Source organism: Malaclemys terrapin, chromosome 1, assembly GCF_027887155.1.
Source record: "Malaclemys terrapin pileata isolate rMalTer1 chromosome 1, rMalTer1.hap1, whole genome shotgun sequence".
Taxonomy (NCBI): Eukaryota; Metazoa; Chordata; order Testudines; family Emydidae; genus Malaclemys; species Malaclemys terrapin.
The window spans coordinates 72098143-72111434 of record NC_071505.1 but is presented as its reverse complement, the minus strand read 5'-3'; the positions used below and the strand labels follow the sequence as shown (position 1 = coordinate 72111434).

General features: G+C 43.0%; 1 protein-coding gene across 2 annotated transcripts in view; it reads left to right on the top strand.

Annotated features, from left to right (window-relative positions):
* Nucleotides 1-13292, top strand: part of PAWR (pro-apoptotic WT1 regulator) — a 146830-nt gene that overhangs the window by 64267 nt on the left and 69271 nt on the right. The gene's annotated exons all lie outside the window — the stretch shown is intronic.

Genomic DNA, 13292 nt, shown 5'->3' with positions numbered 1-13292 from the left:
CTCTAATAAATTTGTTAGTCTCTAAGGTGCCACAAGTACTCCTGTTCTTTTTTAAAGGTTAATAGCTAGCCTGTCACTTCTATTGTAGCAAAAGATTCTTTTAGCTAAATCAGTGTTAGTTTCCATTTAAGGAAGAATGTCTGCTAGAGCCAGTGGTATTTACTAACTGCGCCTGTGAAAACATTCCTTTTTACCTCATGCTCACTCAGCCTTCTGTTTTCCAAGTGATATTATTACAGGCTTTAGCCTGTAGTCTGAGAAATTAAAAGCACATTTTAATAACATGAGTAGCAGACTCCTCATCCAGGCTCCTCCCCACCTCCTCCAAATGGATTTATTATAGTGCAGTTGTAGCAATAACTCTAAATGTTTTTACCTGAACCATAAACTTTCTGGCAGTAACCTTCTTGGTCTATCACTGGATGCTGAGAGAGTTTACCACAGAATAAAAGTAGTGATAATAGCAGTTTAATTTGCACCACATGGGATTTGGAGTTTAATTCATCTCATGGATGAACATCTTGTATTCATTCCCCCCGCCATACCCACCAATCTGAGTGAATGGCTTAAACTCAGAACCCCCTTACACACAATAGAAAAGCAGATAAAGATTACCCTTAGCCTTGCTACTCTTTGCCTTAGCAGTTGAGCCCCTGGCCAATAAAATATAGAATAACCCCCAATAGGATGCATGCATATAAAGATCATAATTTCAATATATAATACCTAGCGCTAACGTTTTGTTTTTCATAAATAGATCTCAAAGCACTTTACAAAGGAAACTAGTATCATTATCCCTATTTTACAGATAGGAAACTATATGTAGTTGACTTTTTGCTTCATCATTAAATAAAATGTCTTATTACTAACAGTTACTAGGACAAAGCTGATATCTTGCTAAGTATGTGACCTGAAAATACACAAACTGTAAAGGATCTGTTGTCCCAAAACGGCAGCCTCCCCCAGGAATCCGAAATCTTGACTGCTGAATATTGGACAGAGGACTTCCAATATTTTACAATTAAAGCATGGGATAGCCTGATGTTAAATCCCTAAACAACAAAAACTGCATCACTCCTTGAACAAACTGAAAAAGACCTTGTTAGGTTAGGAAACCTTTTTTGGTATAACTAGTTTTTCCTACATAAACTTCCTTGTGTCCACATACAAGTTCTTTTTCTTTTATCTATTTATATCTCTGTTGTCTTATCCCCCATTTAACTCGCTTTGTATGCAACACTACTCTATTCTAGAATGAATAATATTGGTACAAGTTTTGTGTGGATGCATCCATATTTCAAATTAACTATATCACTTCAGGCAGTCCTCCCACTGCTATCCCACACTGCAATGCTTCATATCTGGATCATCATCTCTATTTGCCTTTTTCTCCATTGCTATGGGTAGGGTTACCATATTTCAGCGAGCAAAAAAGAGGACGGGAGAAGCCCCGCCCCTGCCCCTCCCACTTCCCGCCCCCCCCGACCTCCCAACCCTCCCCCCGTTCCTTGTCCCCTGACTACCCCCTCCTGGGACCCCTGCCCCTAACTGCCCCCCAGGACTCCACTCCCTATCTAAGCCTCCCTGCCTCTTGTCCCCTGACTGCCCCAAACTTTATCCACACCCCCACCCCCAGAACTCCCAACCCATCTAAACCCCTCTGCTCCCTGTCCCCTGACTGCTCCGATCCCTCTCCCCACTCCTGCCCCCTGACAGCTCCCCCCCAGAACTCCCAGCCCCCTACCCCCCTGCTCCTTGTCCCCTGACTGCCCCCTCCTGGGACCCCTGCTCCTAACTGTCCTCCAGAACCCCACCCCCTACCTAAGACTCCCTGTTCCTTGTCCCCTAACTGCCCCCTCCTAAGACCCCCCCCCCAACTGCCCACCAGGACCCTACCCCCTACCTGTACCCTGACTGCCCAAAACTTTCTCCACTCCCCCCAAAAGCCCCCCCCGTTTCTTGACTGCCCCCTCCAGAACCTCCCTGCCCCTTCTCCTGCCCCCCCTTACCCTGCTGCTCAGAACAGGGTGTTGGGCTCTGTGCCAGCCGGACACGTGGCTGCGCTCCCCTGCACAACAAAACCCGGTCCCTGGCCCTGCACAACAAAACCCGGTTCCTGGCCCTGCACAGTGCTGCCGGCCGGACCGGGTTGCAGGGGAGAGCTGCCCTTGTATCAGCACAAAGTGCTCTCGCTCCCGTTTTGCTACGCTGCATGGCAGAAACCGCTCCCAGTTGCAAAAGGGGAGGGCTGCACTTTGTGCTGAGACACTTGCTCAGAATGCAGGGCGGAGCTCCTCTCCAGCTGCTCCTGAGTCCAGCCCGGGACTTTCCTGCAGCCCTCCCAGCCACTCGCTCTGCCGGGGGAGGGGGGAAATCCCGGACATTGTGAGTGCTTTACAAATTCCCCCCGGACGCTATTTTTAGCACAAAAAGGAGGACATGTCCGGGTAAATCCGGACGAATGGTAACCCTAGCTATGGGGTCATCTTGATTGGATGTCACCTCCCTGTTGAAAAGGTACACTCTCAGGTGCACCCCTTGAGGTAAGTTCATATACCCAGAGTCTGTTATAGGGCATGGCTGCTATGTTTCTGTATCATTTTATCTGGGAGTCCTGACTTCCTTGCTCTCTGGAAGAGGAGCATGTCCAGGCTATCGGAACAGGAGTCCAATGCAAAGATCTACAAACAGCTATCGGAACAAATGAGGTTGAAGGACACTCCTGGGACAACACCCATTGCTGTGCCAAAGCTCTAATAGAATTATAAAAAAACATTTGGAACACAAACGCCTTCAGCAGTGCTGAAGGAGCTGCACCCAATTTTTACCAGGGTGGCCACCATAGAACTCCTGTGTTCAGGACAGTTTGGAAGGCACCCAGCCAACCACAAATGCCAATGAAGAGATTTCCCTAGATAGCCAAAACTTTGGCATACCTGAGACAGGGACTCAGGAAGGAGATAGTGCTGGAGATGGTCCCTGAGACGTGGGCAGCGAACCAGCCTGACAGTGCTGTATAGAGAACCTCAATCAGTAAGTATTACGTGCTGTACTACAATAAACTGTCCAGTACAGAGTGCATATGGGGGTTTAACAGTTTTGTTCCAGGCACTGGCTGCATGTCACCATGTTGAGCAGTTGTGAATCGTGAGAGTGGAGGAAAAATGTTCTCTCCACCTGTTCAACTTTTATTGTAAACCACCCATTCTCCGAGTGCACTCAGTAGTATCAAGCCAGAAGCTCAAAAGGATTTATTTCCCTGAAACAGTAAATCATGAAATCCTGAACCACAGATGCCGGCTCCCGCTATAGAGTCTTAGAACTGGAAGGGACCTTGAGAGATAATCTAGTTCAGTCCCCTGTACTCCTGGCAGGACTAAGTGTTATTTAGACCATCCCTGACGGGTGTCTGTCTAACCTGCTCTTAAAAATCTCCAATGATGGAGATTCCACAACCACCCTGGGCAATTTATTCCAGTGCTTAACTACCCTGACAGGAAGTTTTTTCTAATGTACAACCTAAATTGCCCCATTGCTGCACTTTAAATATCACAGAAGTGTGCTTGTCTTTAGCACTCAGATGCCCAACTCCCAGTGGGGTCTAAACCCAAATAAATCCCTTTTACCCTGTATAAAGCTTATACAGGGTAAACTCATAAATTGTTTGCCCTCTATGACACTGATAGAGAGATGCACAGTTGTTTGCTCCCCCAGGTATTAATACATACTCTGAGTTAATTAATACGTAAAAAGTGATTTTATTAAATACAGAAAGTAGAATTTAAGTGGTTCCAAGTAGTAACAGACAGAACGAAGTAAGTCACCAAGCAAAATAAAATAAAATGCGCACATCTATGTCTAATCAAACTGAATACAGATAATCTCACCCTCAGAGATGCTTTAGTAAGTTTTTTCCTCAGACTGGACACCTTCCAGGCCTGGGCACAATTCTTTCCCTGGTACAGCCCTTGTTCCAGCTCAGGTGATAGCTAGGGGATTCTTCATGATGGCTCCTCTCTCCCCCTTTGTTCTGTTTCACCCCTTTATACATCTTTTGCATAAGGCGGGAACCCTTTGTCCCTCTGGGTTTCCACCCCCCCTCACTGGAAAAGCACCAGGTTAAAGATGGATTCCAGTTCAGGTGACATGATCACATGTCACTGCAAGGCTTCATTACCCACTTGCCAGCACACACACATACAGGAAGACTCGCAGGTAAAACACAGCCATCTGCAGACAATGATCCTGGTTAATGGGAGTCATCAAGATTCCAAACCACCATTAATGGCCCACACTTTGCATAATTACAATAGGCCCTCAGAGTTGTATTTTATATTTCTAGTTTTAGCTACAAGAGTGGTACATTTATACAAATAGGATGATCGCACTCAGTAGATTATAGGCTTTGTAATGATACCTTACAAGAGACCTATTGCATGAAGCATATTCCAGTTACATTATATTCATTTATTATCATATTTGTATAAAACCATATAGACTGCACAACGTCACAGCTGTATCGGTGTGAACAGATAGAGCGGAAGAATTACCTCTGCGTACTACACTCCTGCTAATACGTCCCACAATGATGTTCGCTTTTTTTGCAACTGTGTTACACTGTTGACTCGTATTTAGCTTGTGATCCACTATGACCCCCAGATCCCTTTCTACAGTATTCCTCCCTGGGAAGTCATTTCCCATTTTGTATGTGTGCAACTGATTGTTCCTTCCTAAGTGGAGTATTTTGTATTTGTCCTTATTGAATTTCATCCTATTTTCTTCAGACAATTTCTCCAGTTTGTCCAGATCATTTTGAACTTTAATCCTATCCCCGAAAACACTTGCAACCCCTCCCAGCTTGGTATCATCTATAAACTTTATAAGTGTACTCTCTCTGCCATAATTGATGAAGATATTGAACAGGACTGGACCCAGAACTGATTGGTATGCCCTTCCAGCTTGACTGAGAACCCCTGATGATTACTCTCTGGGAATGGTTTTCCAACCATTTAGGCACTACTTATAGTAGCTCCATCTAGGTTGTATTTCCCTAGTTTGTTTATGAGAAGGTCATGCGAGACTGCATCAAAAGCCTTACTAAAATCAAGATATACCACATCTACTGCTTCTCTCCCCGCTCCCCCAATCCACAAGGCTTGTTACCCCCATCACAAATCCATGTTGACTGTTACTTATCACCTTATTATTTTCTAAGTGTTTGGAAATTGCTTGCTTAATTATTTGCTCCATTATCTTTCTGGGTAGTGAAGCTAAGCTGACTAGTCTGTAATTCCCTGGGTTGTCCTTATTTCCTTTTTTGTAGATGGGCACTATATTTGTCCTTTTCTAGTCCTCTGGAATCTCTCGTCTTCCATGACTTTTAGAAGATAATTGCTAATGGCTCAGATAACTCCTCAGTCATCTCCTTGAGTATTCTAGGATGTATTTAATCAGGCCCTGGTAACTTGAAGACATCTAATGTGTCAAAGTAATTTTTAACTTGTTCTTTCTCTATTTTAGCCTCCAATCTGACCTCATTATCACTGGCATTCACTATGTTAGATATTCAATCATTACTAACCTTTTTGGTGAAAACTGAAACAAAAAACACTTCTGCCCTTTCCACATTTGCTGCTATTGTTTCACCCCCCTCATTGAGTAATAGGCCTACCCTGTCCTTGGTCTTCCTCTTGCTTCTAATGTATTTATAGAATGTTTTCTTGTTACTATTTGTCTCTAGCTAGTTTAATCTCATTTTGTGCTTTGGCCTTTCTAATTTTGTCTCTACATACTTGTATTACTTTTTTATATTAATCCTTTGTAATTTGACCTACTTTCCAATTTTTATAGGACTTTTTTAGTTTCAGATCATTGAAGATCTCCTGGTTAAGCCAGGGTGGTCTCTTGCCATACCTGTATCCTTTTCACGCACATAGGTGCTGGAACTAGGGTTGCTGGGGGTGCTACTGCACCCCCTGGCTTGAAGTGGTTTCCATTATATACAGGGTTTACAGTTGGATTCTATGGCTCTCAGCACCCCCACTATAAAAATTGTTCCAGCGCCCCTGCTTATGCAGTGGGACCGTTGGCTCTTGTGCTCTTCTCCCTTTCCGTGGACCACAAGCCACTCTGATTTTGAGTCCTTTCCTTCCAGTCTCTCATACTCCTCAGTGGCTGAAATTTCAATGCGACTCTTAGCTTCGCATTTTCTCACTTCATCATTTGACCTGCAGCCCTGGCTCAACTCGCACTCAAAAAGTTCACTGAACTCACCAAACACTGCTCTCCCTTTGATCTTTCTGATGCTGATTTTCCTTTGTCCATCCATCACCTGGTGTCTTTCATCATTACTCATCAGTCACTGCCCTCTTCTTCTGTCGCATGGCCTTTCCATGTCCTCAAGATCATCAGCATCAGGCCGAGGGATGTGCTGGCCGTGGCTTCCTGCCACCCCCATTGGCCCGGGATGGCAAACCCTGACCAGTGGGGGCCGCGATTGGCCGAACCTGCCGCGTCAGCTGGTAAATAAACTGGCCCGGCCCGCTAGGGTGCTTACCCTGGCGAGCCGCATGCTGAACGTTGCCGACCCCTGCTCTAGTGCAATGTTTCTTAACCTATACTGGGTTTGAGGGTCATTGGAAACTTAGGCTGCCTATTGGTACACATGGCTGGAAAAACAAAAATCGGCAAAATCCTGTGAATGGTACTTCCCAGTGGGAACCAGGGAAGTAAAACACTTTCCTTCCTTTCTCTTAATGCTGCTGCTACTGGGTTTAATCCCCTTCTGCCACTCACCCTCCTCTCCGCTATCCACACCATGTTCCTACCTAGAGGAATCATCACTTCAAGCTGACATGGAACTGTGTAATACCAAGAATGGCAGCTTTGGGAATTGACTCCATGTCAAAATGTAATATTAGAGTTGTTCTTAACCCAGAGTATGTATATCTGGGAATATTCTCATAGCATATGAATAAAACTGCAGCCTGATCCATCTGCCCTCTCCTGCCTGGTTGTCTCTAAGCCTTGCTGGCTGCCAAGGTGGGCGGGAGGTACTAGCAGGGCACTCCCTTGAGTACTGTGCCCTGAGCGGCACCCCAGCCCTCCGACCCCTAAGGCCAGCCCTGTTGATGGTAAAGGAGCCCCCACTAGTGAGTCCAAGTACAACATTTTGGTAAAGAGACTGTTCCCAGTTGTGGGAAGGAGGATGGTGCTAGGGATTTCTAGCAGTGTGGTATCTTGAGGCAGTTCCAGCTTAAATATCAGCCTTTAGCATGTACATGTCTACTAAACTGAAGCGTCAACCCATCTATTTGCCTCCCCTCAAGCAGGGCTTTGTCTCTTCCTGCTGAAGCCTCCTGGCTGATTTGAGAAAAGGGAGCCTTGGCCACTATTCTTCCGGCCTCTCCCTTTTTTTGGAGTGGATGGCAAAGATGTTTTCTTTGGATAACTACAGTGCCTGCAGCTGCTCATATAGTAGCTTCTCCAAGCAGCAGCATGTAACTTACATAATTATTCAGTTTCATTTTTACACATGGTCTTCTAAATAGCAGCAGTGAAACTGACTGCAAAACTTGTATTACCATGACAATCAATTTGAAAAGATTCATGTAAAATGTGGCTTATAACCACGAGAAGTTTGAGGTTCCCCACAGGGAATCCTGCTCCTATTTCCATCCCCAGGAGTAGTTGTCATTTTTTTGAACCCTTGTCTTTCTTTCCAAATGAGGCATCACAATCAACCCAAAAGCATTCCACCATGCAGTCTGTAATCAACTGTGGGCCACCTGCTTTTCACTGACCCATTGCTGCATTCACATGTTCTTTGATACAAAAGTTTTCTGCCTTTAATCTGCCCCTTAGTTGAAAATCCATGCTTATGACCATGACCAGTATAGATGCTGAAATGCTCTACTTTGATGTGGTTACCTTCTGCACTTCTGAATGTTCCTTCCTTGAGATCAGATGTTTGAAGCCCCTGCTTGGGACACTCATGTTTATTTTATGTGAGTAGTAAGAGTCTAGCATTTAAAAAAATAAAATAAAAAAAAAAAGATAAGTGGCTAATCCTAATGTCACTGTGTTTCCCTTTTCAGTAAAATAGTTTCTAGATTATAGACGGAAAGACTAAGTGAATTGAGTGCATAATACCTGCCCTTTTATCCAGCATAGTCACTGCTTGCTAGTATTTAACCTATTACATGGAAAGCACTTAGAGATATGTGGAGTACAAAAGGCCCTGTATAAGATCCAAATATTTGTCACATCTCTCATAGGTTATTAAAACCTGTTGAGCAGGTTCCTGGGAAGAGTGTTGAACAAGCCATTAACGAGTCTTGTAAAGCTCCTAAATAGGCAGAACTTGAACATTTGATTCTTGCTTGAACGCTGTTTGCCTATCTTGCAGTCACCATTCTTTGGCCTAAACAGTTCTGTAGTGCTGGTGTTCTCTGTTAAACATCTGGAACGGACTAGGGTTACCATACGTCCGGATTTTCCCAGACATGTCCGGCTTTTTGGGCTCCAAATCCCCGTCCGGGGGGAAATCTCAAAAAGCCGGACATGTCCGGGAAAATCGGGACATGGGGGCTGGCGGTGGGCTGGGCCGGGGGCCGGCGGTCGGGCCGGCTGACCCAGGCTGGAGACGCCGGGGGGGGGAGGGAGCGGGCAGACTGGGCTGCGTCTCCTCCCCCCACACCCCCCTTACCTGCTTCAGGCTTCCCGCGAATCAAATATTCGCGGGAAGCAGGGGAGGGGGCGGAGTTGGGGCAGGGACTTTGGGGAAGGGGCGGAGTTGGGGGTGGGGCCGGGGCCCCGTGGAGTGTCCTCCTTTTGGAGGCTTAAAATATGGTAACCCTATTGTAGACTAGCTAATTCTGCAAAGCCATTAGGTTCTTTACATACAAAGAATTCTGTAAAAATGCAAAGCAATTACTACAGGTTCAGCTAAATATTTCAGTAATTGCCAAAAAGATATGACCTAAATAAATGTGTGGTGGCTCCACCTCCTTTGAAGGTTTTGGGGAAAAGAGCTTCCCGGCTCTTTGAGCTCTGGTCAAGTGAAAAATTCTCTAAGTTATATCCCCAAATAGTATTTGAGGCTTGTATTTTTTTAAATAAATATACATAAATATATATATTTAGTGTTTCATAGGTATGCATAACACTCTTTACAAACATAGGAAGATGAAGCCTTATGACTGAAGTTGGACAGATTGGTGACAAACCAGGTTTAGGTGCGACAGTAAGAGCAGACAGCGCAGCAGTGGAAACTGAATGCTAAGAAAAAAGGTGACTTTAAAAGAGGGGTTTGTAAGGTAGTCCTTTCACACTTTCAGCTAAGTTTATTAAGCTTTTATAAATAATCAGCTGAGGAAGCAAGATGTTGGTTACTCCCGAAGTGAATTCCATTATAGCTAAGTTCTTGGGCTGATTCTTTTGTGATAAAAGGGAATCTTAGAAAATCTTTTAACTATTTCAGTTCTGTATCTCTGTCTCCGTGGTTGCCTGCTTAATTTTCAACACCAGCGAATCCTTAGTACCTCAAACTTTTTTTTTTAAAGTTTGTTAATATATTGTTGTTTACTAGATTAAAGGCTTGTTTGCTGTAGACTAGAATGAATTTTGTTCTCTAACCAATTTCTGTACAATCATATCTGTTTTGCCTCCTAAACAGTAAAGTTATTTTTGTTATAAAGAAGTTTCAAAATAACAGGCAGTGGTGCTTGAATTCTGCAATTTCAGTAGTTGCTCATATGTGTTCAAATGTGATGTTTAGTGTAAACTGATCTAGTTAGAGACTTTTCTTCCATTAGAAAAACACCATTTTCAGTTATGGGAAAAAACATAATCTCTAATTGTTTTTAGTCACTTCACTAAAGTGTTTGTGTACAGCTGTGATTCATTTAAAATGTTTTCTTTCTACTAAGTCAAATTCAACTGCAAACTGGCAGTGAGTTGGGAATGCAGGAATATCTTTGTGGCTGTTTTCAAGTGAATTAGAATGATGAAGAAAACTTCCTACTTTTATTTTCCACAGTAGAGGTTTATAGAAAAACTGTTTATGCTACAGCATCAAATATTTATTGAAATGCTAGAAAACCTAAGGAATTTCTGTGGATTGTTAGTATTAAGATCAGATGTGCAAATGTCACATTGAATATCTGCTGTACCAGAACACAAGTGATTTGAATGGAAAATACATTTTTTAGAGATTTGAAGTCCCTTGCATCGAGCAGCAAAATTAAAAAAAAAAAAAAAAAAAAAAAAGCAAGAAAAGTATGATAACCACTGAGGTGTGATGCTGACATGAGTACAGGACGCTGATACTGCTGACAGACATGAATTCTTGTATTTGTTGTGTTTAATGATGTGGAACCATTTTATGAAGCAAAGCAAACTATTTCAGAGAAGAATGGAATGCAAGGCAAAACAACACTCCAGTTGACTGAAATGTCCTAATGGTCTAGATAATTGCAGCAGTAAGAGAGTCTGTTTTTAATAACCATACTCAGACTGCAATGAGGTTTTGTATATTTCTAACTTTTAAGTAATACCTTCTTAATTAAATCTACCACTTAAAGTCAGTAAAAGTCTCAAGTTTTATCACATATCATATTTTACTTCCAAAACTTAGAACCATGGTCACTAGAACTGAAAGCTAAGAATAGCTCTTCATAAATATTGTTGAAAATATTAGGTTAAACATCTTGTGTTTAAAATAGTTGTAAATATTACGTCTATATTAGCATGTCAATATGTTTTCAGCTAGGGAATTTTTTTTTTTCTTGAGACTGTAACAGGTTTTGAAAATTGCTGGCAGCTTGTCCATTTCAGAGAGATATGAACAATCCTTGTCAAGGCTTTATTAGCTGTAAGGAACCATGAGGCGCAGATGATCCATTTTACAGGTGGATCTCAGCAAACTTCTCTTAGTGCATCTGTACGCAGTCATAAGGCACCATAGCATTTTGTGGCTCTGCACAGCTCACAATTGCCTTAGCACGAGCTGGTCTATGGGTTCTGCTCCATGTTTCAGTTGGGAGGGGAGGCAATCTCCCCGCCCTCCTCTTGCCGTAATCATGCAGTTTTAGGCTTACACAGCTGCTCTCCTGTCAGGGAGTGAGCCTGACACTACACAGTTCAGTTGCAATCTCATTTGGAGTATTTGTGTGTAATGCACTTTGACAGTATCGATTTATTGTCACTATTGTGTGTCCTTTGAGCTCATGGTGATGAGGGGTGGGGGAGATGCACTGCTCAATGTGCTGCTAACTTAATATTTTTCTCTAAAATGTTGAGGGTGGAAATCCCATACCAATCATGATGTTAATGTCCAAAACTGCTAAGGGTATTTTCAATACAATTCTTAGTAACAAGTAGACAATCGTTGCACTGAAAAGCTAATCATATTTAGTGGGGGAAAAAATGTTTCGTCTCACTATGATTGCTACAAAATCTAAATTAGGTGCATTTGAGATGAAGTTGAAGCAGCAGAGGAAGAGGGTTTTTTTTCTGATTAAAATAGCAACTTAACTACTTGAGAGGTTTTGTATTCGGTGTACATTTTGTGTAAATTTAGATTGATAACCTTTTAAAAATGTAAAGAGTTTATTTGAGATAATTGCTTTCTGCTTGTTTTTTTTTATAACTTTGAGATTTATTACATGATAGTTTGAGAGCTTTCCTCACTCTAATCTCAAAGTTGAAAACTTTTTTCCTTTGAGGTTTTCCAGGGTTTTCACTTTATTAATTGAATATTTTGAAATGTGGGGACAGAATCTGCACTGAGTTTTAATCTTGGTTTTTATTTTTCCAGTAAAGTATCATACATACACTGTGTGACACTAATCTTCCCTTCATTTGAGAAATCTTGTATCAAGTCAATAGTTCTTTTTGTCGAAGTCTGACTTAGGAATTCATCTTTAGTTCTTACATTCTCTTTTTGGTGTCAGTTGTTTGGGTTTGTTTTATTTAGTCTTGTGTTCCATCAGAATGAATTATTAGGATAATGGCTGGTCTTCAGCTTCTAGTGCTATAGCCTGTAGCATTTTCTATGTTATAAATGCTAGTGTATTCTGTCTTTAAGAGGAGAATCTCTCATTAATAAGGCTACGTTTTAGTCATGGGTATTTTTAGTAAAAGTCGGACAGGTCATGGGCAGTAAACAGCACCAGCAGGGGTCCCGGGCCATCCCCCTCCAGCAGTCCCGGTTCCCCCACCCAACTGTCCATGACTTTTACTATATACCGCCAACTAAAAGTTGGGTGGGGGAACCGCGGCTGCTGGAGGGGGATGGCCTGGGACCCCTGCTGGTGTGTGGGGGGTGGGTGGGTGGAGAAAGGGTTGGTGGGGCTGGCAGGTTCCCTACCTGGTTCCGATAGGCATGTCCCTGACCCTCCTAGGGGGAAGGGTGGCCAGGGGGCCTCTGTGTGCTGCCCCCACCACAAGCACTGGTTCTGGCTGCTCCCACTGCCTGGGAAACGCAGCCAATGAGAGCCTAGGAGCTGCAGGGATATGCCGGTGGGAGCCGGGGAGACCCCCGCACCCCAATTCCCTGCCCCAACCGTGAGCCCCTCCCACACATTCAAACTGCTGCTGCTGGCCCAGGGGCTGCCTGGCCCAGCCAGCCCCTGAACCGGCACCTGCAGAAGTCATGGAAAGTCACAGAATCCGTGACCTCTGTGACAGTCACGCAGCCTTACTCACTAGCCTTACTAGTTAGACAATATGGGTGAGGTAATATCTTTTATTGGACCAACTTCTATGGGTGAAAAAGACAAGCTTTCAAGCTACACAAACTACTGAAAACAAAATCAGACCACTAGATTTGTTTAATGTTAAGAGTGCAACTGAGATGACAAAAGCATGGAAACTTATAATTAAGGCAGAAAATTCAGATTGACGTTCCAATCTTAGCAAATGCTGCTGTGCCAAAAAGAAGGTCCAGTGGTGGGTGTGGAAGTGTCAGTCTGGTTTTTCTACTTTAACTCTACATTTCCTCTCTTATTTTCTTTGTTGGGCTTATACAGGACTACAAATGTTGCTCATGCCAATTGGGAGTTTTTTGGGGAACTGACTTTTCCTTAACTATTATTTTTTTAAAAAAAACAATATTAGTTTCCCAAACTTGATCCCTATATTTAAACTATTTTAGCATGACCAATATAGAATCAAAATGCCATGTTAATTTAAACAAAATACATAAATCTTGAACTAACCTTTGAAAGTATTAATACTGATGTATAAACTTCATAGACTGCTTCAGTTTTTGTTTGCATACAAATCCAAAA